At 37.5% G+C, this 27,709-nt stretch overlaps 10 non-coding genes and 8 pseudogenes across 10 annotated transcripts; all 18 read right to left on the reverse strand.

Annotated features, from left to right (window-relative positions):
- Positions 1 to 2,147: 2,147 nt before the first annotated feature.
- Positions 2,148 to 2,266, reverse strand: LOC128006623 (uncharacterized; annotated as a pseudogene).
- An 8,162-nt stretch (positions 2,267 to 10,428) lies between these two features.
- Positions 10,429 to 10,546, reverse strand: LOC128006073 (5S ribosomal RNA). The gene has a single exon (XR_008178706.1). It is a non-coding gene; the product is annotated as a 5S ribosomal RNA (ribosomal RNA).
- A 786-nt stretch (positions 10,547 to 11,332) lies between these two features.
- LOC128003480 (5S ribosomal RNA) lies at positions 11,333 to 11,451 on the reverse strand. Its single transcript, XR_008176203.1, has one exon. It is a non-coding gene; the product is annotated as a 5S ribosomal RNA (ribosomal RNA).
- A 511-nt stretch (positions 11,452 to 11,962) lies between these two features.
- LOC128006986 (uncharacterized) lies at positions 11,963 to 12,081 on the reverse strand (annotated as a pseudogene).
- A 372-nt stretch (positions 12,082 to 12,453) lies between these two features.
- Positions 12,454 to 12,572, reverse strand: LOC128003622 (5S ribosomal RNA). Its single transcript, XR_008176342.1, has one exon. It is a non-coding gene; the product is annotated as a 5S ribosomal RNA (ribosomal RNA).
- A 221-nt stretch (positions 12,573 to 12,793) lies between these two features.
- Positions 12,794 to 12,912, reverse strand: LOC128007106 (uncharacterized; annotated as a pseudogene).
- Positions 12,913 to 13,834: 922 nt separating this feature from the next.
- Positions 13,835 to 13,953, reverse strand: LOC128003481 (5S ribosomal RNA). Its single transcript, XR_008176204.1, has one exon. It is a non-coding gene; the product is annotated as a 5S ribosomal RNA (ribosomal RNA).
- Positions 13,954 to 14,465: 512 nt separating this feature from the next.
- LOC128006988 (uncharacterized) lies at positions 14,466 to 14,584 on the reverse strand (annotated as a pseudogene).
- Positions 14,585 to 14,956: 372 nt separating this feature from the next.
- Positions 14,957 to 15,075, reverse strand: LOC128003623 (5S ribosomal RNA). The gene has a single exon (XR_008176343.1). It is a non-coding gene; the product is annotated as a 5S ribosomal RNA (ribosomal RNA).
- Positions 15,076 to 15,296: 221 nt separating this feature from the next.
- LOC128007299 (uncharacterized) lies at positions 15,297 to 15,415 on the reverse strand (annotated as a pseudogene).
- A 648-nt stretch (positions 15,416 to 16,063) lies between these two features.
- Positions 16,064 to 16,182, reverse strand: LOC128005984 (5S ribosomal RNA). The gene has a single exon (XR_008178620.1). It is a non-coding gene; the product is annotated as a 5S ribosomal RNA (ribosomal RNA).
- Positions 16,183 to 18,036: 1,854 nt separating this feature from the next.
- On the reverse strand, positions 18,037 to 18,155 carry LOC128006438 (5S ribosomal RNA). Its single transcript, XR_008179055.1, has one exon. It is a non-coding gene; the product is annotated as a 5S ribosomal RNA (ribosomal RNA).
- Positions 18,156 to 18,376: 221 nt separating this feature from the next.
- LOC128007256 (uncharacterized) lies at positions 18,377 to 18,495 on the reverse strand (annotated as a pseudogene).
- Positions 18,496 to 18,864: 369 nt separating this feature from the next.
- On the reverse strand, positions 18,865 to 18,982 carry LOC128006883 (uncharacterized; annotated as a pseudogene).
- A 632-nt stretch (positions 18,983 to 19,614) lies between these two features.
- LOC128001002 (5S ribosomal RNA) lies at positions 19,615 to 19,733 on the reverse strand. The gene has a single exon (XR_008173773.1). It is a non-coding gene; the product is annotated as a 5S ribosomal RNA (ribosomal RNA).
- A 669-nt stretch (positions 19,734 to 20,402) lies between these two features.
- Positions 20,403 to 20,521, reverse strand: LOC128006338 (5S ribosomal RNA). The gene has a single exon (XR_008178965.1). It is a non-coding gene; the product is annotated as a 5S ribosomal RNA (ribosomal RNA).
- A 373-nt stretch (positions 20,522 to 20,894) lies between these two features.
- On the reverse strand, positions 20,895 to 21,013 carry LOC128004547 (5S ribosomal RNA). Its single transcript, XR_008177234.1, has one exon. It is a non-coding gene; the product is annotated as a 5S ribosomal RNA (ribosomal RNA).
- A 221-nt stretch (positions 21,014 to 21,234) lies between these two features.
- LOC128007107 (uncharacterized) lies at positions 21,235 to 21,353 on the reverse strand (annotated as a pseudogene).
- Between the last annotated feature and the right edge of the window lie 6,356 nt (positions 21,354 to 27,709).

The following is a 27,709-nucleotide window of genomic DNA, read 5'->3' on the forward strand; positions in this document are numbered from 1 at the left end:
CTCTTTTTCTTGCATTATCTAGATTGGGCATTACCTTTACAGATCTTCTTCTTTTCGATGATTTCCCCTGTGTCTCCTCATTTTCTTGTCCTTGTTCACACTCTTTTGTAGCATCATTCATTTCTACTGTGTCCATCTCCTTTTGCACACTGTCCGTCACATCCATCGGTGTACATAAAATTCCCTCCTGTTGTGCATCCCTCAATACTTTATTCCTTTCATCATCCAGTTCCATAGTATCCAAAGCATTTTGCAAGCTGTCAGTCAAATCCATCTGTGTCCAAATTCCCCCATCCTGTTGTGTTTGTATAATCGGTTCGGTACACTCTTTCTGTTGTTCTATATCCTTATTTAATTCCAGTCCTTCACCTCGTACTGTTTCTCCATCAACTCGCTGTTCGTTGTCTCTTTCATGCACCTGCCCGCCCACCTGCTGCTCCTCCTCCTCCTCCTCACCCTGCATCCAACACTCACACTTATTTAAAACCAAATTGCAATCCGGGCACGTCACAGCATTGCAATTTCTCGCGAAATGGCCTCTCTCCTCGCATTTATGGCACGTGAACTCCGGGCAGTCCTTCACCACATGGTCTGGGCTCATGCATAGCCGACAAGTCTTAACCTGATGACTGTGCATCACCCGAAAATATTGTGGTCCCTCTGCCGTTTCTATTTTTGTGCTGTAAGGGAGGGAGGCCACCTCCTTCGGGAACCGCGCCTTTACGTATCTCGTCCCATCCTCAATGCTGGTGCCCGGATAAACACGCCGCTTTATTTTTGAAATTGGGGAAACCCCCCAAACCTCCAGTTTATTTAAAATCTCTTCATCAGCAAGGTAGACGGGCAGATGCATGAAAGAGACAACATAGTCTCTGTTTTGAAGTTTTTTTTATCTCACAGTTCACTCCATTTATTACCAATCCCTCAGTCAGTTTATCACAAGTTTCTTCTTTTTCCATTGTCAGCTCGTATTCTTTTCCTTGTCTTGGCCTTAGTGCCAAGATTTCCCCATATCCACATTTCTCCGTCACCGCTTTAATAATATCAACAGCCTTCACCTCACTAACATTTTCCACATTCACAATCACTGTTGCCTCCTTTAAGTATTTCCTTTTACGAAGTAGATCTCTTAAATCTTGATTTTTACCGTGTCCTGCTCGTTGTCGATTCTCCAGTCCAGTATTGTTTGCCATACGTCTCTCTCCAGCCAGTCCAGTGTCGTTTGCCATGCGTCTCTCTCCAGCCAGTCCAGTGTGGTTTGCCATGCGTCTCTCTCCAGCCAGTCCAGTGTCGTTTGCCATGCGTCTCTCTCCAGCCAGTCCAGTGTCGTTTGCCATGCGTCTCTCTCCAGCCAGTCCAGTGTCGTTTGCCATGCGTGTCTCTCCAGCCATTCCAGTGTCGTTTGCCAATAATCCGTCCATTGTACAAAACACAAACAAAAAATTAACCACCCTCCAGCCAGCAAGATGCCGCTGTTAGGTGGTTTAAAACTGAAAAACCACACAAAAAATAAACTAAAGTCCAAAAACAACTCTCAAAACAAACACTAACAGAAAAAACAAAATGGAGGAGAGCCTTCCTCTCCAAACTGCAGCCAACACTTCCTGTAGCTCTCTAGCGCCCTCAGGTTGGTATGGCCGTAAGCGAAGACTGCAGCAAATAGAGGGCTATTTAAAGATCAGCCAATCTAATCGCCAGTACATTATATAAGTAGGAAAGAAAACACAAAAGCTTAAAGCACCTGGTATTCCTAGGAAGTCTCTCATCAAAGTACTAACCAGACCTAAACCTGCTAAGATTCAGAGATCGGGCATTGACTTTTTTTTTTTTTTTAATGAAAGATTATTATATAATTCGTGAAATTTTCCAAAAGATTAAAGCACCTGGTATTCCCAGGCAGTCTCCCATCCATGAAGTAAACCATGCCCGAACCTGCTAATATTCAGAGGTCGGGCATTGACTATATTTTTTGGCAAAATTATTATATACTAAGTGAAAAATGTCCAAAAAGCTTACAGCACCTGGTATTCCCAGGCCGTCTCCCATCCAAGTACTAACCAGGCCTAAACCTGCTAAGATTCAGAGATCAGGGCTTTGACTCTATTTTTTGGCAAAATTATTATATACTAAGTGAAAAATGTCCAAAAAACTTACAGCACCTGGTATTCCGAGGCGGTCTCCCATCCAAGTACCAACCAGGCCCAAACCTGCTTAGCTTCCAAGATCAGACGAGATGGGGCATAGCCAGGTTGGTATGACCGCAAGCCAAGACTGCTGCAAAGAGAGGGCTATTTAAAGACCAGCCAATCTAATCGCCAGTACATTATATAAGTAGGAAAGAAAACCCAAAAGCTTAAAGCACCTGGTATTCCTAGGCAGTCTCTCATCAAAGTACTAACCAGACCTAAACCTGCTAAGATTAAGAGATCGGGCATTGATTCTATTTTTTGGCAAAATTATTATATACTAAGTGAAAAATTTCCAAAAAGCTTACAGCACCTGTAATTCCGAGGCGGTCTACCATCCAAGTACCAACCAGGCCCAAACCTGCTTAGCTTCCGAGATCCGACGAGATGGGGCATAGCCAGGTTGGTATTGTAGGGGAATTTACAGTTAAAACCCAAGGACCAGATATGTCGCAATGAAGACCAGGACTCAGAGATGAGTTCAATTAATAATAATAATTTTACTTGAAGAAAATAGTTTGCAATTTCATCAGCAGAAGTCAGCTTCAACACTCTCGAAGGAATTCGCAGGCCGCCCCCCAGTACAATACAAAATCAACCACAGTTATACCCTGACAGAGGATACTAATTGCGTCAATACATGAGTCAACAAAATTCTGATTGGTTCCAAAACCTAGATAAAACTCTCCAAAGACGTATATCTGATATGCTGGACACTGGCAGTTGATTGTTTGTCCTGGGACTGTCTGAGCTTCTCCCTGTACAGACAGATACTAACACACGTACACAGAGAACTTATCTAAAATTCAAGGCTTTCTAGCACTGGCGAGTGTCTTATCATTACGGTTGGATACACACACATAATATGTGGACATTAATCTTGAGGAAAAGAAATACAGCACACATAAGGTTACACATTTCACTCTTGCTATAACTTGATTAATAGTCAAACAAGAAATCATGTAATAAAATAATTAATATCAGTATGAAGGATATGGCAAATCGGCATCCACTTCTTCAGTCCCCCGTTTTAGATCAATGTGGGGTCTAATACCCCACATCTGGTCTAATAAATGAGGTCAGGTGTAGTTGTGATGCATGCTAAGAATGCAGGCTGTTGGTCAACTTAAGCAGGTGCATATACTTAAGATCTCTGGTACTGGCTGACATTTCTAGTAATAAACACATTATTTTGTACAAAATACTTCCCATAATCATTCTTACTTCCCATTCATCTACTTACTTAATCCCACAATATCGCCACTTGCACTAGTCTTTCTTCACATAATGTCTTTTCCAGTGAATTATTCTGTGTGTCCCTCTACCTGGAAAAGTGTCCTCCATCCATATATACTTTCATCAACATATCTTTGTAAATACCTCTCTTCCTACTACAGCTACTTCACACTTACCCTCTAAAACAAAACATTTATCTAACAGCCTTAAGACTAAATTTGCATATTCATTAACCAGATTTAACAAATCATTAAAGAAAACCGCATACACTATAACCAATTCATTTTTTTTTTCTTTTTAAACCCTTAAGAAGGATATTTGCCTTATTTGTTTTCTTTTAGCATGTTTTATACAACTATGATGAATTTTAGTTAATTTGGTCATATCTTAAGATAAACTCATTACAATAAACGTATATATATTATTCTCTGGAAGCCGGGCTAAATGAATAACCACTGTTATTGCATTCCTGACATATGTCAGACCCTCAGTCACCTCACAGATACCAAATACAGACATTGCTTATAACCTAAATCCCAGTAAAGATACCCTTATTTCATGAAAATCTATAATTTTCCCCATCAATGGTACAATTATAGAGATTGATTATCTATTTTACCCTTTCATTCCAAACTTGGTGTTAAAAACACAAAATTAAACAAACCAAAAATAAGTAAGATCAATATTGAGCCATCTTAAAAAAATTAAAATAATCATAATCATAATTTCCTCGAAAACCTAGAGCAGTTCCTAGTTTATTACTTAATAGCCCTTTTATTAAGTTTTAGTTTCACCACGAATCCATTTGCAGTCATCATAGTTCACATGCTGTTTAAACATACATTAACCATTAACCCAAACTTGTCATTGTTAACAACATTTGATCAAAATTACATTTTAAGTATCGAAGTGTCTAACTTCAAAAATACACCTAACCTATCCACTTATTGTCATGCATGTATTTAATACCAGGACATTACTGTTAACCATACTCATTGCCTTATCATTACCTTTTTTTTTTCAAATGCAAATCTTGTCAATTTTCATACCATATTACTGTACTCAGACTATATTAATGACACATTCAGAAGCAAATCCTCAATACCTCGTATTAAGTCAATTTAGTTCTCACTGTTTTGTCAGTGATAAATGCTCACACATCAGCTACGAGATCAATGTCTTTAAAACCCTCGTTCATGTTTGTCAATTGGTAGTGATATTTATTTACTCATAAATTATTATAAACTAAAAAAAAGCACACAGATTTCCCAATACTATTACTAAATGAACAATACTATTACTTAGTTCTAAACGCCCAAATATTTATTAAAGAGACATCCTCAGTTTCTGTAAATCTGTATTGAAACAGTATACATTATCAAAAAGCCCTGTCAGTGTTCACAATATTAATTTGATTTGACCTGACAGGTGTTCATAAGCAGCTCCATATAGCCTATTACAATTGTTTTGTTCAAACTAAATTTATTATTATTATTTTTTTTTTGCTGTGCTATTTCAATTATTTCAAACCTCTTGTTATGGATTTGCTCCATTAAGGGGCTATCCACACGTTTTTGTTCAACTTATCTCTGTTCTACATAAACCACTACATAAAGCTTTTGCACTATATTACACAAGCAGGATTCACTCCTTTGTTTTCCCACCAGGCTTCTTTATGTGAGGGTGCTCTCTGGATAATTTGGTTAGTGACGTAGCCAATCTGTCACTGTTTTTCTGCCGTCTAAAATATTTACCTTTACCATTCAAACAACAAAGTGTTAACTTGTTAAAATTTAGACCCTCATTTAAATTTAGGCATGGATTTTAAACCCATTTTGGACGGCAAACTTAAATTTCACAAATCCAATCATATAAACACTCTTTAACATATTAATCCAGAGAGTGATTTAAATCAGCATTATAAAAGACAAAACAAGTCATTATTACCAATAGCAGACAGAGCTGGATAACCAATCCACTTAAAGCTCGTCCCATGTTCGGCATTGTCTTTTCATTAGTTTCACTCAGAATTACCGACTTCTGTAAAGTAATTTCACTCAACACATCTGTAATGATAAAACACTCATTCCAGAGGTTAGTAACTCAATTGAAACAAAACAGGAACAGAATTGTCCCCAAAAAATTTATAGTAGCCATCCTTGTGCATGCACATACTTAACACATTAATATTTTAACAGCTCATATTTAAGGTTTTCCTTTTGGTATTAAATCGGAAGGATTTAAACTTAAACATTGTCTGTGCATTTTACCTAGTTTGAACCTAGTCTCTTATCTAATCTCAAAGTTTGCCTGTTCTTTAATGATTTTTATTTAGAGTAAAATCAGCTTGGTTGTTTTGGTCTTCAAATCATTGCTCTGTTTTGGTTACTCTTTCTTAGCAGGCCAATAATAGAAGAAGAGCACTATCCCGGCCTCCACTCAAGCACTCTCTCTCTCTCTCTCTTACTGTGCAAAATATTATTTATTTATTTATTTAGACAATTTTTGCCAAACTTTAACTTAGACTATAATATAAAATTCATTACAACATATAACCCTAAATTATTCAAATAAGTTAAAAATGTCAAAGTTTCTAGATCTAAAATCTCAGTTTAAACTGTTTAAAATACATAATGCTAGGAACATTTCTTTAAAATTATTTTTACCTTACATGCTTAATTCCCTTAACCTTTGTTATCTAAACCATCTCTTGATTAAGCAGAAGCAGTCTTCATTTTTAGCCACCACCATATCTTGTTATCATCTTGTGTCATGCCTAATGACCTGCATGAGTAAAGACTATGATATAGACATATTAGTTCAATATCATTTTAGCCTCATAAGAAATTTTTGTCTCAAAATAATGGCTGTCATCACATGGTCTCAGATGGTTCTTGAAAGCCCATTGCCATTAACTTTTTATAAATAAGCTCCTTGTCCTCAGGGTGTGATCCACTGGCATAGTTGCATCAAGTTGTGGACGCTTGTCACAACAATCAGTCAAGGAATGCGGTTGCTGGTGATCAGGTCTGGAGGAGCTCACATTTTGAGGCAGATTGCTGTACTTCATACAGTTCCCCTCTTAATGATGCTCTAGGCCTATCAAGCATCCGCTCAACTCCACTACCATCTCACATATAACACCTCCCTTCAGGGCAGGTGCCCAGTGGCGGTGACCCCCTGCCTTAGGTTGTCCCCTATTGGCCAGAAGAGGATCTTACCCGTCATTGAGAAATCACCTCATGCACACTGGTAACCACTCTTTCCCGTTGCAACATCCTCGACAGTCTTCTTCCAGAATCCAGTATTTCCTGCAGCTTAGGAAAGGTGCACTCAAGAACCATGAGAGCCATTGACAGCACCTACTAGTGTTAAAACATTGAAAAAGGTTAATCAAACTAATATTTAATCGCTAAACTCAATTGGATACCTCCAAACTATCATGCTGAGATTACTCAGTGAATTTATTTTTCACACCCGTCCATTCATTGTAATTTTCTGTTGCTTCTGTAGCTGCAGCCATCAGGCCCTGTATGATGGTGGAGACTAAAAATAAGACAGATAAGTTACTGGTCATAGAACAAATAGCAATACAACTGTTTAACTATTCAAAATTATTTACATCTATAGCTCAGGGTCTGTATTATGATTTTAAAGACCTCATGTCTTTTCAACAATTGCTCCTAAATTGTTATTCATTATTTTTATAATCTCTTATTTCTTACATGCATTGGGCAGTTGAACATTCAACTACCAATTGCCCTCTTAATGCATTAAATCTGAACTCTTTTTAGCATGTTCTTTAGCATCTCTGCCTATGATTTGACTGAAACACTGTGCTGTACTATAAATATCTTATCACTTAAACACAAGCTCAGATAACGGCATTTTAGCTTACTTTGAATGAGAGAGAGAGAGAACTCTGAGGGATTCAGGACTCGTAACAATGCATTTTCATTCATTTTTAACATAATTTCATCGTACTATCATTTTACTCTAGCCCAGTTTAAAACTTGTCAGAAATTATATGCATTTTAAAAATAAACATCTTTATATTTGTATTTTTACTTTATTTTCGCAACTCAAATGTTTCTCAAAGTTCTTTGCAGTCATTGTCATTACTTTTACATCAACTTGTATTTATCCATTCACTTAATTCTGGCCATGGCTTCTGAATTTCAACATTGGTTTTAAATCTGTCAGAGGTTATCTGACCCAGGTATATTACTTTGGGGCTTGCTAGCATGCTGTCTTCAAAGTTACTTTGAAACCCCCGTTTATGTTACTTGTTTACAACTTTATCATCTCATAAACAAAAAATAATTTTCTTTTCTCTTATTTTTCTTTTCTCTTATTTTATATTTGCGTGACTACAATTTTGCAATCCAACAATAAAATTACTCTTTTGGCCAAACATTAGTAAATATAGAAATTACATTTTTTTTTTTTTTTTTTTTTTACTCAGAACATGTCTCTGGTACTTTCAAAGCTTAAGCCAGAGTCATGGTGGGGGCCAGCATGAGATAAAACAACGGCTTCATTGTAGTCAAAGTAATTTTATCTTTTTTAACAAAACATAAGCTTCTAAGTTTTTCCAAAATGCCACTGCCAATTTGTGTGCCTACAGTTTTTTTTTTTTTCACTAACCCAGAATTCTGTTCAGTATTCCTTGTCAGGACTTTCAACAATTATATAGGAACTGGAACAGGTCTTATGATATCATTCTTTGTCATTTAAACCTTCTATGCACAGAGAATCAGATTAAATCATCACTCAGTTACTTCTGGGATTATTTTTAACAAATCGGCACATACATTTATAAATGTTTATTTCTCAGGTTCTTTCTAAGTTTAAAGCCAATCAAGTTTTTGTTTTAACATTACAATCAGAATTAAAGCTCAGACTGATCATTCTTTAAATGAATTCAGAGAATATATATATTTTTTTAAAGTCAGAGCTTCAGAGCCAAACTGTTTACAGCATTTGCTCTCTTCTGTTTCATTATTTCTATCAGGGCTGACCAGGTTACCTAATTTGTCAGTCATATTTCTATCATAAACCAAAAACATATTGAGGCGGCGATCTTACCAACAGCACTTGACTTCTGCGTGATGAAATTGCAAAGTATATTCCAGAATTTCCATATACTGGTCCAATTCAATCAGGGTCATGAAAACTACATTTTAGCTCTTTTTGGGGTTGTTCCTGAGGCATCCCAGATCAATCAATACTTTCCCTTTGCATATATCCCTATATTTTTATAGGTGCACATATGAATTATCACTATTTATTTTTAAACACTAATTTTGGATACTCTTTTCCCTAACCACTGACCTGGCCTATTTCTAAGCTCGGGGCGCCCCTGTCTGTAAAGGTGGGTGATCGAGAGTTGGAAGAGCGAGATACGACTAGAACCCCCGTCTAGCGTCTTACATTCTTCTCGGGATTTCCCATACCCCTACTTTGGCTTCCCTGGCCGTAAATGCACTGCCCTTTATGGCCTCTCGTGCTTTTCGGCTTTCTGTGCTTGACCCAGCACTGCCTATTTACGGCTCTATGTGTCCCTTGTCCCTCGGTGCTTGACCCAGCACTGCCCTTTACGGGTTCACATGCCTGTTAAGAATGCGTTTTTGTCCCCCCCTGGACTGTGCACACCTAGAAAATGTTTACGTCTCTCTCTAAGACCTATAGGTGTGCACCTGTTCCCTCTGTAACTGTACACATCTCTAAATATCTTATATCAAGACCTACCGATGTGTACTTGTACCCCTTATACTCACAAGGTTACTTATTTACAGGTATATTGTGACACCAATTTACCTTACTCCACCCTGGAGCTGGTGTCTACCCCCTCACGTCTGAGTGAGTCTATCGTTCCTCCTTCTCTCGACCCCCTCCACTTACAGACAGTCCCTAACCAATAATATTAAATCTAAAATCTTTCCTACCTTGGTTTGATGATTGATCAGGGATGTCACCAAAGAACTATTGCCCGCCGATCCTCCACCATTAACTGTAGGGGAATTTACAGTTAAAACCCAAGGACCAGATATGTCGCAATGAAGACCAGGACTCAGAGATGAGTTCAATTAATAATAATAATTTTACTTGAAGAAAATAGTTTGCAATTTCATCAGCAGAAGTCAGCTTCAACACTCTCGAAGGAGTTCGCAGGCCGCCCCCCAGTACAATACAAAATCAACCACAGTTATACCCTGACAGAGGATACTAATTGCGTCAATACATGAGTCAACAAAATTCTGATTGGTTCCAAAACCTAGATAAAACTCTCCAAAGACGTATATCTGATATGCTGGACACTGGCAGTTGATTGTTTGTCCTGGGACTGTCTGAGCTTCTCCCTGTACAGACAGATACTAACACACGTACACAGAGAACTTATCTAAAATTCAAGGCTTTCTAGCACTGGCGAGTGTCTTATCATTACGGTTGGATACACACACATAATATGTGGACATTAATCTTGAGGAAAAGAAATACAGCACACATAAGGTTACACATTTCACTCTTGCTATAACTTGATTAATAGTCAAACAAGAAATCATGTAATAAAATAATTAATATCAGTATGAAGGATATGGCAAATCGGCATCCACTTCTTCAGTATGAACGTAAGCCAAGACTGCTGCAAAGAGAGGGCTATTTAAAGACCGACCAATCTAATTACCAGTACATTATATAAGTAGGAAAGAAAACCCAAAAGCTTAAAGCACCTGGTATTCCTAGGCAGTATCTCATCAAAGTACTAACCAGACCTAAACCTGCTAAGATTCAGAGATTGGGCATTGACTTTTTTTTATTTATTTTTTTTATGGAAGATTATTATATAATTCGTGAAATTTTCCAAAAGATTAAAGCGCCTGGTATTCCCAGGCAGTCTCCTATCCATGTACTAACCAGGCCCAAACCTGCTAATATTCAGAGATCGGGCATTGACTCTATTATTTGGCAAAAATATTATATACTAAGTGAAAAATGTCCAAAAAGCTTACAGCACCTGGTATTCCCAGGCGGTCTCCCATCCAAGTACTAACGAGGCCAAACCTGCTTAGCTTCCGAGATCAGACGAAATCGGGCATAGCCAGGTTGGTATGGCTGTAAGCGAAGACTGCTGCAAAGAGAGGACTATTTAAAGACCAGCCAATCTAATCGCCAGTACATTATGTAAGTAGGAAAGAAAACCCAAAAGCTTAAAGCACCTGGTATTCCTAGGCAGTCTCTCATCAAAGTACTAACCAGACCTAAACCTGCTAAGATTCAGAGATCGGGCATTGACTCTTTTTTTTTTTTTTTTTTTTTTTTTTTAATGAAAGATTATTATATATTTCGTGAAATTTTCCAAAAGATTAAAGCACCTGGTTTTCCCAGGCAGTCTCCCATCCATGAAGTAAACCATGCCCGAACCTGCTAATATTCAGAGGTCGGGCATTGACTATATTGTTTGGTAAAATTATTATATACTAAGCTTCCGAGATCAGACGAGGTGGGGCATAGCCAGGTTGGTATGACCGTAAGCCAAGACTGCTGCAAAGAGAGGGCTACTTAAAGACCGACCAATCTAATCACCAGTACATTATATAAGTAGGAAAGAAAACCCAAAAGCTTAAAGCACCTGGTATTCCTAGGCAGTCTCTCATCAAAGTACTAACCAGACCTAAACCTGCTAAGATTCAGAGGTCGGGCATTGACTTTTTTTTTGTGTTTGTTTTTTTTAATGAAAGATTATTATATAATTCGTGAAATTTTCCAAAAGATTAAAGCACCTGGTATTCCCAGGCAGTCTCCCATCCATGAAGTAAACCATGCCCGAACCTGCTAATATTCAGAGGTCGGGCATTGACTATATTTTTTGGCAAAATTATTATATAATAAGTGAAAAATGTCCAAAAAGCTTACAGCACCTGGTATTCCCAGGCGGTCTACCATCCAAGTACTAACCAGGCCAAAACCTGCTTAGCTTCCGAGATCAGACGAGATCGGGCATAGCCAGGTTGGTATGGCCGTAAGCGAAGACTGCTGCAAAGAGAGGGCTATTTAAAGACCAGCGAATCTAATCGCCAGTACATTATATAAGTAGGAAAGAAAACACAAAAGCTTAAAGCACCTGGTATTCCTAGGAAGTCTCTCATCAAAGTACTAACCAGACCTAAACCTGCTAAGATTCAGAGATCGGGCATTGACTCTTTCATTTTTTTTATTTATTTTTTTATGGAAGATTATTATATAATTCGTGAAATTTTCCAAAAGATTAAAGCGCCTGGTATTCCCAGGCAGTCTCTCATCCATGTACTAACCAGGCCCAAACCTGCTAAGATTCAGAGATCGGGCATTGACTCTATTATTTGGCAAAATTATTATATACTAAGTGAAAAATGTCCAAAAAGCTTAGAGCGCCTGGTACTCCCGGCGGTCTCCAATCCAAGTACTAACCAGACCTAAACCTGCTAAGATTCAGAGATCAGGGCATTGACTCTATTTTTTGGCAATATTATTATATACTAAGTGAAAAATTTCCAAAAAGCTTACAGCACCTGTTATTCCGAGGCGGTCTCCCATCCAAGTACCAACAAGGCCCAAACCTGCTTAGCTTCCGAGATCAGACGAGATGGGGCATAGCCAGGTTGGTATGACCGTAAGCCAAGACTGCTGCAAAGAGAGGGCTATTTAAAGACCGACCAATCTAATCACCAGTACATTATATAGGTAGGAAAGAAAACCCAAAAGCTTAAAACACCTGGTATTCCTAGGCAGTCTCTCATCAAAGTACTAACCAGACCTAAACCTGCTAAGATTCAGAGATCGGGCATTGACTTTTTTTTTGTGTTTGTTTTTTTTAATGAAAGATTATTATATAATTCGTGAAATTTTCCAAAAGATTAAAGCACCTGGTATTCCCAGGCAGTCTCCCATCCATGAAGTAAACCATGCCCGAACCTGCTAATATTCAGAGGTCGGGCATTGACTATATTTTTGGCAAAATTATTATATACTAAGTGAAAAATGTCCAAAAAGCTTACAGCACCTGGTATTCCCAGGCCGTCTCCCATCCAAGTACTAACCAGGCCCAAACCTGCTTAGCTTCCGAGATCAGATGAGATCGGGCATAGCCAGGTTGGTATGGACGTAAGCGAAGACTGCTGCAAAGAGAGGGCTATTTAAAGACCAGCCAATCTAATCGCCAGTACATTATATAAGTAGGAAAGAAAACCCAAAAGCTTAAAGCACCTGGTATTCCTAGGCAGTCTCTCATCAAAGTACTAACCAGACCTAAACCTGCTAAGATTAAGAGATCGGGCATTGACTCTATTTTTTGGCAAAATTATTATATACTAAGTGAAAAATTTCCAAAAAGCTTACAGCACCTGTTATTCCGAGGCGGTCTACCATCCAAGTACCAACCAGGCCCAAACCTGCTTAGCTTCCGAGATCAGACGAGATGGGGCATAGCCAGGTTGGTATGAACGTAAGCCAAGACTGCTGCAAAGAGAGGGCTATTTAAAGACTAACCAATCTAATCACCAGTACATTATATAAGTAGGAAAGAAAACCCAAAAGCTTAAAGCACCTGGTATTCCTAGGCAGTCTCTCATCAAAGTACTAACCAGACCTAAACCTGCTAAGATTCAGAGATCGGGCATTGACTTTTTTTTTTTTTTTTTAATGAAAGATTATTATATAATTCGTGAAATTTTCCAAAAGATTAAAGCACCTGGTATTCCCAGGCAGTCTCCCATCCATGTACTAACCAGGCCCAAACCTGCTAAGATTCAGAGATCGGGCATTGACTCCTTTTTTTTTTTTTTTTTTAATGAAAGATTATTATATAATTCGTGAAATTTTCCAAAAGATTAAAGCACCTGGTTTTCCCAGGCAGTCTCCCATCCTTGAAGTAAACCATGCCCGAAACTGCTAATATTCAGAGGTCGGGCATTGACTATATTGTTTGGTAAAAATATTATATACTAAGCTTCCGAGATCAGACGAGGTGGGGCATAGCCAGGTTGGTATGACCGTAAGCCAAGACTGCTGCAAAGAGAGGGCTACTTAAAGACCGACCAATCTAATCACCAGTACATTATATAAGTAGGAAAGAAAACCCAAAAGCTTAAAGCACCTGGTATTCCTAGGCAGTCTCTCATCAAAGTACTAACCAGACCTAAACCTGCTAAGATTCAGAGATCGGGCATTGACTTTTTTTTTGTGTTTGTTTTTTTTAATGAAAGATTATTATATAATTCGTGAAATTTTCCAAAAGATTAAAGCACCTGGTATTCCCAGGCAGTCTCCCATCCATGAAGTAAACCATGCCCGAACCTGCTAATATTCAGAGGTCGGGCATTGACTATATTTTTTGGCAAAATTATTATATACTAAGTGAAAAATGTCCAAAAAGCTTACAGCACCTGGTATTCCCAGGCGGTCTACCATCCAAGTACTAACCAGGCCAAAACCTGCTTAGCTTCCGAGATCAGACGAGATCGGGCATAGCCAGGTTGGTATGGCCGTAAGCGAAGACTGCTGCAAAGAGAGGGCTATTTAAAGACCAGCCAATCTAATCGCCAGTACATTATATAAGTAGGAAAGAAAACACAAAAGCTTAAAGCACCTGGTATTCCTAGGAAGTCTCTCATCAAAGTACTAACCAGACCTAAACCTGCTAAGATTCAGAGATCGGGCATTGACTCTTTCATTTTTTTTATTTATTTTTTTATGGAAGATTATTATATAATTCGTGAAATTTTCCAAAAGATTAAAGCGCCTGGTATTCCCAGGCAGTCTCTCATCCATGTACTAACCAGGCCCAAACCTGCTAAGATTCAGAGATCGGGCATTGACTCTATTATTTGGCAAAATTATTATATACTAAGTGAAAAATGTCCAAAAAGCTTAGAGTGCCTGGTACTCCCAGGCGGTCTCCAATCCAAGTACTAACCAGACCTAAACCTGCTAAGATTCAGAGATCAGGGCATTGACTCTATTTTTTGGCAATATTATTATATACTAAGTGAAAAATTTCCAAAAAGCTTACAGCACCTGTTATTCCGAGGCGGTCTCCCATCCAAGTACCAACAAGGCCCAAACCTGCTTAGCTTCCGAGATCAGACGAGATGGGGCATAGCCAGGTTGGTATGACCGTAAGCCAAGACTGCTGCAAAGAGAGGGCTATTTAAAGACCGACCAATCTAATCACCAGTACATTATATAGGTAGGAAAGAAAACCCCAAAGCTTAAAACACCTGGTATTCCTAGGCAGTCTCTCATCAAAGTACTAACCAGACTTAAACCTGCTAAGATTCAGAGATCGGGCATTGACTTTTTTTTTGTGTTTGTTTTTTTTAATGAAAGATTATTATATAATTCGTGAAATTTTCCAAAAGATTAAAGCACCTGGTATTCCCAGGCAGTCTCCCATCCATGAAGTAAACCATGCCCGAACCTGCTAATATTCAGAGGTCGGGCATTGACTATATTTTTGGCAAAATTATTATATACTAAGTGAAAAATGTCCAAAAAGCTTACAGCACCTGGTATTCCCAGGCCGTCTCCCATCCAAGTACTAACCAGGCCCAAACCTGCTTAGCTTCCGAGATCAGATGAGATCGGGCATAGCCAGGTTGGTATGGACGTAAGCGAAGACTGCTGCAAAGAGAGGGCTATTTAAAGACCAGCCAATCTAATCGCCAGTACATTATATAAGTAGGAAAGAAAACCCAAAAGCTTAAAGCACCTGGTATTCCTAGGCAGTCTCTCATCAAAGTACTAACCAGACCTAAACCTGCTAAGATTAAGAGATCGGGCATTGACTCTATTTTTTGGCAAAATTATTATATACTAAGTGAAAAATTTCCAAAAAGCTTACAGCACCTGTTATTCCGAGGCGGTCTACCATCCAAGTACCAACCAGGCCCAAACCTGCTTAGCTTCCGAGATCAGACAAGATGGGGCATAGCCAGGTTGGTATGAACGTAAGCCAAGACTGCTGCAAAGAGAGGGCTATTTAAAGACCGACCAATCTAATCACCAGTACATTATATAAGTAGGAAAGAAAACCCAAAAGCTTAAAGCACCTGGTATTCCTAGGCAGTCTCTCATCCATGTACTAACCAGGCCCAAACCTGCTAAGATTCAGAGATCGGGCATTGACTCTATTATTTGGCAAAATTATTATATACTAAGTGAAAAATGTCCAAAAAGCTTAGAGCGCCTGGTACTCCCAGGCGGTCTCCAATCCAAGTACTAACCAGACCTAAACCTGCTAAGATTCAGAGATCGGGCATTGACTTTTTTGTTGTGTTTGTTTTTTTTAATGAAAGATTATTATATAATTCGTGAAATTTTCCAAAAGATTAAAGCACCTGGTATTCCCAGGCAGTCTCCCATCCATGAAGTAAACCATGCCTGAACCTGCTAATATTCAGAGGTCGGGCATTGACTATATTTTTTGGCAAAATTATTATATACTAAGTGAAAAATGTCCAAAAAGCTTACAGCACCTGGTATTCCCAGGCGGTCTCCAATCCAAGTACTAACCAGACCTAAACCTGCTAAGATTCAGAGATCAGGGCTTTGACTCTATTTTTTGGCAAAATTATTATATACTAAGTGAAAAATGTCCAAAAAGCTTACAGCACCTGGTATTCCGAGGCGGTCTCCCATCCAAGTACCAACCAGGCCCAAACCTGCTTAGCTTCCGAGATCAGACGAGATGGGGCATAGCCAGGTTGGTATGACCGTAAGCCAAGACTGCTGCAAAGAGAGGGCTATTTAAAGACCGACCAATCTAATCACCAGTACATTATATAAGTAGGAAAGAAAACCCAAAAGCTTAAAGCACCTGGTATTCCTAGGCAGTCTCTCATCAAAGTACTAACCAGGCCTAAACCTGCTAAGATTCAGAGATCAGGGCTTTGACTCTATTTTTTGGCAAAATTATTATACAGTATTGTTCAAAATAATAGCAGTACAATGTGACTAACCAGAATAATCAAGGTTTTTCGTATATTTTTTTATTGCTACGTGGCAAACAAGTTACCAGTAGGTTCAGTAGATTCTCAGAAAACAAACGAGACCCAGCATTCATGATATGCACGCTCTTAAGGCTGTGCAATTGGGCAATTAGTTGAATTAGTTGAAAGGGGTGTGTTCAAAAAAATAGCAGTGTGGCATTCAATCACTGAGGTCATCAATTTTGTGAAGAAACAGGTGTGAATCAGGTGGCCCCTATTTAAGGATGAAGCCAACACTTGTTGAACATGCATTTGAAAGCTGAGGAAAATGGGTCGTTCAAGACATTGTTCAGAAGAACAGCGTACTTTGATTAAAAAGTTGATTAGAGAGGGGAAAACCTATAAAGAGGTGCAAAAAATGATAGGCTGTTCAGCTAAAATGATCTCCAATGCCTTAAAATGGAGAGCAAAACCAGAGAGACGTGGAAGAAAACGGAAGACAACCATCAAAATGGATAGAAGAATAACCAGAATGGCAAAGGCTCAGCCAATGATCACCTCCAGGATGATCAAAGACAGTCTGGAGTTACCTGTAAGTACTGTGACAGTTAGAAGACATCTGTGTGAAGCTAATCTATTTTCAAGAATCCCCCGCAAAGTCCCTCTGTTAAAAAAAAGGCATGTGCAGAAGAGGTTACAATTTGCCAAAGAACACATCAACTGGCCTAAAGAGAAATGGAGGAACATTTTGTGGACTGATGAGAGTAAAATTGTTCTTTTTGGGTCCAAGGGCCACAGGCAGTTTGTGAGACGACCCCCAAACTCTGAATTCAAGCCACAGTACACAGTGAAGACAGTGAAGCATGGAGGTGCAAGCATCATGATATGGGCATGTTTCTCCTACTATGGTGTTGGGCCTATTTATCGCATACCAGGGATCATGGATCAGTTTGCATATGTTAAAATACTTGAAGAGGTCATGTTGCCCAATGCTTAAGAGGAAATGCCCTTGAAATGGTTGTTTCAACAAGACAATGACCCAAAACACACTAGTAAACGGGCAAAGTCTTGGTTCCAAACCAACAAAATTAATGTTATGGAGTGGCCAGCCCAATCTCCAGACCTTAATCCAATTGAGAACTTGTGGGGTGATATCAAAAATGCTGTTTCTGAAGCAAAACCAAGAAATGTGAATGAATTGTGGAATGTTGTTAAAGAATCATGGAGTGGAATAACAGCTGAGAGGTGCCACAAGTTGGTTGACTCCATGCCACACAGATGTCAAGCAGTTTTAAAAAACTGTGGTCATACAACTAAATATTAGTTTAGTGATTCACAGGATTGCTAAATCCCAGAAAAAAAAAATGTTTGTACAAAATAGTTTTGAGTTTGTACAGTCAAAGGTAGACACTGCTATTTTTTTGAACACACCCCTTTCAACTAATTGCCCAATTGCACAGCCTTAAGAGCGTGCATATCATGAATGCTGGGTCTCATTTGTTTTCTGAGAATCTACTGAGCCAACTGGTAACTTGTTTGCCACGTAGCAATAAAAAATATACTAAAAACCTTGATTATTCTGGTTAGTCACATTGTACTGCTATTATTTTGAACAATACTGTATACTAAGTGAAAAATGTCCAAAAAACTTACAGCACCTGGTATTCCGAGGCGGTCTCCCATCCAAGTACCAACCAGGCCCAAACCTGCTTAGCTTCCAAGATCAGACGAGATGGGGCATAGCCAGGTTGGTATGACCGTAAGCCAAGACTGCTGCAAAGAGAGGGCTATTTAAAGACCAGCCAATCTAATCGCCAGTACATTATATAAGTAGGAAAGAAAACCCAAAAGCTTAAAGCACCTGGTATTCCTAGGCAGTCTCTCATCAAAGTACTAACCAGACCTAAACCTGCTAAGATTAAGAGATCGGGCATTGATTCTATTTTTTGGCAAAATTATTATATACTAAGTGAAAAATTTCCAAAAAGCTTACAGCACCTGTAATTCCGAGGCGGTCTACCATCCAAGTACCAACCAGGCCCAAACCTGCTTAGCTTCCGAGATCCGACGAGATGGGGCATAGCCAGGTTGGTATGAACGTAAGCCAAGACTGCTGCAAAGAGAGGGCTATTTAAAGACCGACCAATCTAATCACCAGTACATTATATAAGTAGGAAACAAAACCCAAAAGCTTAAAGCACCTGGTATTCCTAGGCAGTATCTCATCAAAGTACTAACCAGACCTAAACCTGCTAAGATTCAGAGATCGGGCATTGACTTTTTTTTTTATTTATTTTTTTATGGAAGATTATTATATAATTCGTGAAATTTTCCAAAAGATTTAAGCGCCTGGTATTCCCAGGCAGTCTCCTATTCATGTACTAACCAGGCCCAAACCTGCTAATATTCAGAGATCGGGCATTGACTCTATTATTTGGCAAAAATATTATATACTAAGTGAAAAATGTCCAAAAAGCTTACAGCACCTGATATTCCCAGGCGGTCTCCCATCCAAGTACTAACGAGGCCAAACCTGCTTAGCTTCAGAGATCAGACGAAATCGGGCATAGCCAGGTTGGTATGGCCGTAAGCGAAGACTGCTGCAAAGAGAGGACTATTTAAAGACCAGCCAATCTAATCGCCAGTACATTATATAAGTAGGAAAGAAAACCCAAAAGCTTAAAGCACCTGGTATTCCTAGGCAGTCTCTCATCAAAGTACTAACCAGACCTAAACCTGCTAAGATTCAGAGATCGGGCATTGACTCTTTTTTTTTTTTTTTTTTTTTTTTTAATGAAAGATTATTATATAATTCGTGAAATTTTCCAAAAGATTAAAGCACCTGGTTTTCCCAGGCAGTCTCCCATCCATGAAGTAAACCATGCCCGAACCTGCTAATATTCAGAGGTCGGGCATTGACTATATTGTTTGGTAAAATTATTATATACTAAGCTTCCGAGATCAGACGAGGTGGGGCATAGCCAGGTTGGTATGACCGTAAGCCAAGACTGCTGCAAAGAGAGAGCTATTTAAAGACCGACCAATCTAATCACCAGTACATTATATAGGTAGGAAAGAAAACCCAAAAGCTTAAAACACCTGGTATTCCTAGGCAGTCTCTCATCAAAGTACTAACCAGACCTAAACCTGCTAAGATTCAGAGATCGGGCATTGACTCTATTTTTTGGCAATATTATTATATACTAAGTGAAAAATTTCCAAAAAGCTTACAGCACCTGTTATTCCGAGGCGGTCTCCCATCCAAGTACTAACCAGGCCCAAACCTGCTTAGCTTCCGAGATCAGACGAGATCGGGCATAGCCAGGTTGGTATGGCCGTAAGCGAAGACTGCTGCAAAGAGAGGGCTATTTAAAGACCAGCCAATCTAATCGCCAGTACATTATATAAGTAGGAAAGAAAACACAAAAGCTTAAAGCACCTGGTATTCCTAGGAAGTCTCTCATCAAAGTACTAACCAGACCTAAACCTGCTAAGATTCAGAGATCGGGCATTGACTCTTTCGTTTTTTTTTTTTTTTTTTTTTTTTTTATGGAAGATTATTATATAATTCGTGAAATTTTCCAAAAGATTAAAGCGCCTGGTATTCCCAGGCAGTCTCCCATCCATGTACTAACCAGGCCCAAACCTGCTAAGATTCAGAGATCGGGCATTGACTTTTTTTTGTGTTTGTTTTTTTTAATGAAAGATTATTATATAATTCGTGAAATTTTCCAAAAGATTAAAGCACCTGGTATTCCCAGGCAGTCTCCCATCCATGAAGTAAACCATGCCTGAACCTGCTAATATTCAGAGGTCGGGCATTGACTATATTTTTTGCCAAAATTATTGTATACTAAGTGAAAAATGTCCAAAAAGCTTACAGCACCTGGTATTCCCAGGCGGTCTCCAATCCAAGTACTAACCAGACCTAAACCTGCTAAGATTCAGAGATCAGGGCTTTGACTCTATTTTTTGGCAGAATTATTATATACTAAGTGAAAAATGTCCAAAAAGCTTACAGCACCTGGTATTCCGAGGCGGTCTCCCATCCAAGTACCAACCAGGCCCAAACCCGCTTAGCTTCCGAGATCAGACGAGATGGGGCATAGCCAGGTTGGTATGACCGTAAGCCAAGACTGCTGCAAAGAGAGGGCTATTTAAAGACCGACCAATCCAATCACCAGTACATTATATAAGTAGGAAAGAAAACCCAAAAGCTTAAAGCACCTGGTATTCCTAGGCAGTCTCTCATCAAAGTACTAACCAGACCTAAACCTGCTAAGATTCAGAGATCGGGCATTGACTTTTTTTTTTGTGTTTGTTTTTTTTAATGAAAGATTATTATATAATTCGTGAAATTTTCCAAAAGATTAAAGCACCTGGTATTCCCAGGCAGTCTCCCATCCATGAAGTAAACCATGCCCGAACCTGCTAATATTCAGAGGTCGGGCATTGACTATATTTTTGACCAAATTATTATATACTAAGTGAAAAATGTCCAAAAAGCTTACAGCACCTGGTATTCCCAGGCCGTCTCCCATCCAAGTACTAACCAGGCCCAAACCTGCTTAGCTTCCGAGATCAGACGAGATCGGGCATAGCCAGGTTGGTATGGACGTAAGCGAAGACTGCTGCAAAGAGAGGGCTATTTAAAGACCAGCCAATCTAATCGCCAGTGCATTATATAAGTAGGAAAGAAAACCCAAAAGCTTAAAGCACCTGGTATTCCTAGGCAGTCTCTCATCAAAGTACTAACCAGACCTAAACCTGCTAAGATTAAGAGATCGGGCATTGACTCTATTTTTTGGCAAAATTATCATATACTAAGTGAAAAATTTCCAAAAAGCTTACAGCACCTGTTATTCCGAGGCGGTCTACCATCCAAGTACCAACCAGGCCCAAACCTGCTTAGCTTCCGAGATCAGACGAGATGGGGCATAGCCAGGTTGGTATGAACGTAAGCCAAGACTGCTGCAAAGAGAGGGCTATTTAAAGACCGACCAATCTAATCACCAGTACATTATATAAGTAGGAAAGAAAACCCAAAAGCTTAAAGCACCTGGTATTCCTAGGCAGTCTCTCATCAAAGTACTAACCAGACCTAAACCTGCTAAGATTCAGAGATCGGGCATTGACTTTTTTTTTTTGTGTTTGTTTTTTTTAATGAAAGATTATTATATAATTCGTGAAATTTTCCAAAAGATTAAAGCACCTGGTATTCCCAGGCAGTCTCCCATCCATGAAGTAAACCATGCCTGAACCTGCTAATATTCAGAGGTCGGGCATTGACTATATTTTTTGGCAAAATTATTATATACTACGTGAAAAATGTCCAAAAAGCTTACAGCACCTGGTATTCCCAGGCGGTCTCCCATCCAAGTACTAACCAGGCCAAAACCTGCTTAGCTTCCGAGATCAGACGAGATCGGGCATAGCTTTTTTTTTATTTTTTTTTTATTATTATTATTCAAAAATTGTTATATTACAACATTCCAAACATATTTTGCACATGAAAATCGTATTTCCTTTTAAAACAGTCTTTTAACATTTTTTTTTTTTCCATAAAAAAGACTTGAATCAATATTAAAAGCATAATAACATACATTTTAAGAACAATCTAAATCACATTTTGGCAATAATACATTAAAATGAAAATATGTCATTTCAAGGAATGGATTGCCTTTAACAAAATTTTTTACAAACACTTCTTTTTCATCTTTCATATTATAGTAATCAAACAGCACATTTAGAATAAAACACATCTTTATCCTAAAAAGTTTGCACACAGGTATTTTTGTCTTCTTTTGTTTGACCATATTTCTTCTGCTCCATATAACAAACCTTGCAATGTTTAAGATGAAATTTAAAAAACACTCATTCTTGACATTACCTTTAAAACCAAATAAAAACATTGTTTCCCATTCTTCATTTAGATATTTGTCTTCAACTCCCAATTTACTTGCCATTAGTTTTATTTTTTTTATAAAACATTGTAACTCTGTACATTTAAAGAAAAGGTGCAGCACTCCCTCATCTTCCCTGTTGCATACCTTACATCTTGCATTACTTTCCAGACCAATTTTGCACAATCTCATTTCACTTAGTAAACAATTGTGTCTTAAAATGTAATCAAAATTTTCTAAGATTGGACTTTTCCACCAAGCTCTCAGATTCTGCCATATATTTTTTCTTTCCACGTTTGGATATATTCTTTGCCAATATTCTTCGGCTTTTGGTGTTATAAAAACATCTTTACATAAACAAGAATAAAACATTTTTAACGTACCATCTTTAAAGTCATATTGTTTATCATTGATTTTAAAAGCAACCACCATTCTATCGCTACAATTTGTTTGCATCTTTTCTCCTAAAATATTTATCCATTCTTTCGGTATTACCTCTTTCAATTTTTTAAATTGATTTTCTAAGACTGTTTTACTTTCATCATCATAATTTTCTACAATTGCATCCCTTATTACTTGCATAGGTACAAAGCCAGGTATCACTTCATACATGATATCTTTTACTTGCTTTATCCCTGCATTAAACCATTTTTTATAAAAAATGGTTTGATGTTCCCTTTTAATTGTATTATTTAAAAACAGTGGTTGTCTTAAAATCTCTTCCTTGCTTAAAGACATACAAACAACATTTTTTCTAAATTCACCCCAAGCTTTTACAACTTCTTTATAAAACTCTGGAATTCCATTCATCATGTTTTCTTTTAGTTTCATCCATAGAACATCATCTCCCATTTTTCCACATTTATCTAAAAAATATTTCATTACTCCCTTCCAAGCATATTTTCCATCTTTCCAATATTTATTAACAATTTTAATTCTTATACTTTTCATCCTTATAAATGGATCTATTAGACCTAGCCCTCCTTCCTCCACCTTTCCAATTAAAGTGTCATAAGCAATTTTTGCTGTTTTCCCTTCCCATAAAAAGTTTAAAAACAATAGATTTCATTTTTTATATATCCACAAAGGCAAGCTCACAGAACTCAGCACATACCACATTTTTGATAAAAACAAAGAATTGATAACTAAAACTTTCCCTTTTAAAAACAAATTTCTTAATTTCCAGAAATTCAATCTTTTTTCCATTCCTTTTAAAACCTCCTCCCATAATGCATCCCTTATTTCATTTTCATTTTCACCAACCCTTATACCTAAAATTTTCATATTCCTCTTCTCTTCCTTAAATTGTATTTTATTCGATACATCATTTGTTAATCCAACTCTCATATATGTTGTTTTTTCTTTATTAACTTTTGCCCCTGTTCCTTTACAATATCTTTCTAAAATGTCCATTGCTAAATCTATACTTTTAATATCTTTTAAAATAAATGTTGTGTCGTCTGCATATTGAAACACTTTATGTTCTGATTCCGTTTCTTTTATCCATATTCCTTTTATGTTCTTTTCCTGGTCTATTGCCAGTCCTAAAGCTTCAGATACTAAAGTGTATAATAATGCTGACATAGGGCACCCCTGTCTGATCGATCTTGTTATTTTAAAATCTTCAGTTAAAAAACCATTTACTTTTACACAACTAGTTATATCTGTATATAAACATTTTATCCAATTTAAAAAATTCTCTCCAAACCCAAATCTCTCCATTACATCTATCAAATATTTGTGTTCAACTCTATCAAATGCTTTTTCCAAATCCACACTTATTATATATCCTGTTTCTTTTTTCTCCTTCATATACCATATTAGATCTCTTATATTGTTGATAACATCAGTGATATCTCTTTTTAGAACAGCATATGCTTGATTTGTTGTAATAATGTTTGGTACTACTATTTTCAGTCGATTTGCTAAAATTTTAGCTAATATTTTATAATCTGTATTTAACATGCTTAGTGGTCTGTAATTTTTTAAATCCCCCTTATCCCCTTTTCTCTTGTAAATTATTTTCACCATACCTTTCTTCATACTATTAGTTAAATTTCCTTTCCTGAAAATATCTGTATATACTTCATTTAAAATTGGACATAAAACACCCTTAAAAACCATATAAAATTCTGCTGGTAAACCATCTATTCCTGGACATTTACCATTTTTCAATTGATCAATTGCTGTTCCTATTTCTAATTCCGTAATCCCCCTCTCACACATTTCCTTGTCTTCCTCTTTAACTTTAACATTTATTTTTCTTAATAAAAATTCCTCATCTTCTAAAACCACCTCATTTTCGGTGAATAAATCTTTATAGAATCTTTTAATTTCTCCTAAAATCCCTTCTTTATCTTCTACAGATTTCCCATCTTGTATTTTAATACTTGTTATTATATCCGCTCTCTGTCTTGTTTTTTCCAGTTCATAGAAATATTTTGTACTCCTTTCTCCTTCTACAATGTCTTTTGCCCTGCTTCTAATTATTGCTCCTTTGCACTTTTCTTCTTCTATTTTCCTTAATTCTTCCTGTAATTCCATTATCTTATCAATATCGTGCACATTTACTTTCCTCATCTCTTCATCCCACTCTTTTTTGATCTTCATTTCTTTCATTCTTTTCGCTTTCTGTATTTTTTTAGAATATTCTATTGAAAATTGTTTTAATCTAAACTTTAAACTGTCCCACCAAAAACCTTTTTCCATTTCATACATTTCATCATTAATACTATTAATTATTATGCTCTCTATTTCCATTTTGTACACTTCCATTTTTAGCAGTTCTGTATTTAATATCCATACCCCTGGCCCTTTATTAGTCTCATTAAAATTCATTGTTATCCATAAAAAATCATGATCACTTTCACTATAATTTTTATATAAAGCCTTCGTGACATAATGTACTTCTTCTTTCTTGCATAAAAATAAGTCTATTCTACTTTGCTTTAGAACGTTATCAACAATTTGTCTTCTTGAATATTCTCTTTTCATACCATTCATCTCTCTCCACACATCCACCATATTATTTTTCTCCATTATATTATATAGTTCATTCCTCCCTCTATCTCTTCTAAATTGCATTGAATCATCAATATCTATTCTCTGTATTACAGTATTAAAATCACCTAAAACAATAATGTTTTCATGTTTTTCTATTAAATCATTCAGATCCTTATAAAAGTTATATTTCTCTCTTTCCTCGTTAGGTGCATGTATGTTACACACTTTCATTTCTTTTCCATTACACAAGAATTTGACTATTATTATTCTTCCATTTGTGTCTTTGTAGTCTACATCAACTTTTTCAAATACCCCTTTTTTATTAAAATAGCTACCCCTCTTTTCCTTCCTATATCACAATTAGTATACATTTCTCCATTCCACAATTTTCTTATTTCATCACTTATTTTATCTCCCCACCTCGTTTCTTGTAGACATAACACATCACTCTTTTTTGTCAGACACATCAATCTCTCAAACTTTTGACATTGGGATAAGCCTCTAGCATTAAGTGAAACAATACTTAGAGAGCTCATTAAAAAGGAAAAAACAGGATAAACCAATAACCACCACTCAATTAGATTCATTGTCTTTAAAGAAAACATGTCTTGCTTCCCCCATTTCCACTTTTCCTCCTTTCCTTTAGTTCTTCTCTTCTTATTTTCTGCTTTTTAAAAACCTGTTGAATGTCCACACCATCTTTTGTTCTTGCCTTTACACCTCTATTCAGTCTTTCTATTCCTTTATTTTCCAATCCAAAAATCCTCCCCCCATTTTCCACTTCTCTTACCTCCGGCAGTATCTTCATTCCCTTATCCTCATCCTTTTCTTGACCTTTTTCATAGTCCATCCCATTCGTGTCCTCTTCTTCCTTTTCCTTAGAAAAGTCTTTGTTAGTCAGATTTCTTTCCTCTTTGTCTACTCCTCCCATCTCCATTCCTTGTTCTCCATCCTTGTTCTTTTCTTCATTCTCATCTTTGTTGGTTTCCTCCTCTTCCTCATTGTCCTGTTCATCTTCTTCTCCTTGAGTCTGCCGCAGTGAATCTTTTAAATGCTCAGTTGCAGTATCTCCCATCACCTCCTGTACATCCATATTTGTGTCCTCATTTACCTCATGGTCCATCTTACATCTGCATCTCATGATTGCTTTGTCGCAGCCTTGGCACCGTGGGACTTTGCAGTCCCGCGCATAATGCCCCTGCTCAAAACAGTCTCGACATTTGAATTGCGGACAGTCCTTTTTCTCATGTTCCACACTTACACAGATCCTGCATGTCTTCAGCTGGTTATCATGAATCACTCTGTAGTACTGCACTCCTTCTTCAGTCATGAACCTGGTATTATATGGCAAAGATGTCACTTCTTGTGGAAACTTTACCTTTAGAAAACGTGTTCCGTCCGCCACTGTTGTCCCCGGATGATATCTTCTTCTTAGAGGCAAAATGGGAGTTACTCCCCAATTAATCAGTTTTTGAATAATTTCCTCATCTTCTATATAGCTAGGCAGACTCAAGAAAGATACCATTCTTTCTGTTGCACACAATTTCCTTATCTCACATTCTTTTCCGTTAATCATGATTCCATTCAACAGTGAATCACAGTCCAACTCACTTTCCATAGTCATTTCAAATTCATTGTTATTCTTTCTTCTTAGTCCGATCAGTTTTCCAATTCCTACTTTCTCTTCAACTGATTTAATGATCATTATTACTGTTGTGTTTTCTATATCTTTTACAGTCATTGTTAATGTTGCTTCTTTTCTGTATTGCCTCTGATACTTTGTTTGTTGGCTCAACTTCTTTATCATTTGCTGACGTTGAGATAAATCATTTCTTTTTTCTCCAACTCCTTTATTAGTTCCAGTACCTTCATTTGTTTGTAGTTCTGTTTTTCTGTCCTGTCCGTTTGTTTTTCCATCTGGTCTTCTCCTTGAAACCACCTTTGCCCATGTTTCATTGCTTTCACCATTGTCTTCATTTATATTCCTTTCCATCTCGTCTGCAACATATCCTGATTCTCTGTTCCCCATCTCATTTCCTTTTGCCAGTCCATGTCCTTTGTCCGTTAAATCCGTCATTTTGTTAAATGAAAACCCCAAACAGTATAAACTGTTTGGGGTTAAAAAACAACAACTAAACTAATATAAACTCAAAACACACAAACAAAAGGAAAAAAAAAAAAAAATGAACCAAACTACAAAATGGAAGAGCCTCTCTCTTCCTACTACTGCCAACTCACTTCCTGTTGCACTCTAGCGCCCTCAGGTTGGTATGGCCGTAAGCGAAGACTGCTGCAAAGAGAGGGCTATTTAAAGACCAGCCAATCTAATCGCCAGTACATTATATAAGTAGGAAAGAAAACACAAAAGCTTAAAGCACCTGGTATTCCTAGGAAGTCTCTCATCAAAGTACTA

The sequence above is a fragment of the Carassius gibelio genome, chromosome B22 (assembly GCF_023724105.1).
Source record: "Carassius gibelio isolate Cgi1373 ecotype wild population from Czech Republic chromosome B22, carGib1.2-hapl.c, whole genome shotgun sequence".
Taxonomy (NCBI): Eukaryota; Metazoa; Chordata; class Actinopteri; order Cypriniformes; family Cyprinidae; genus Carassius; species Carassius gibelio.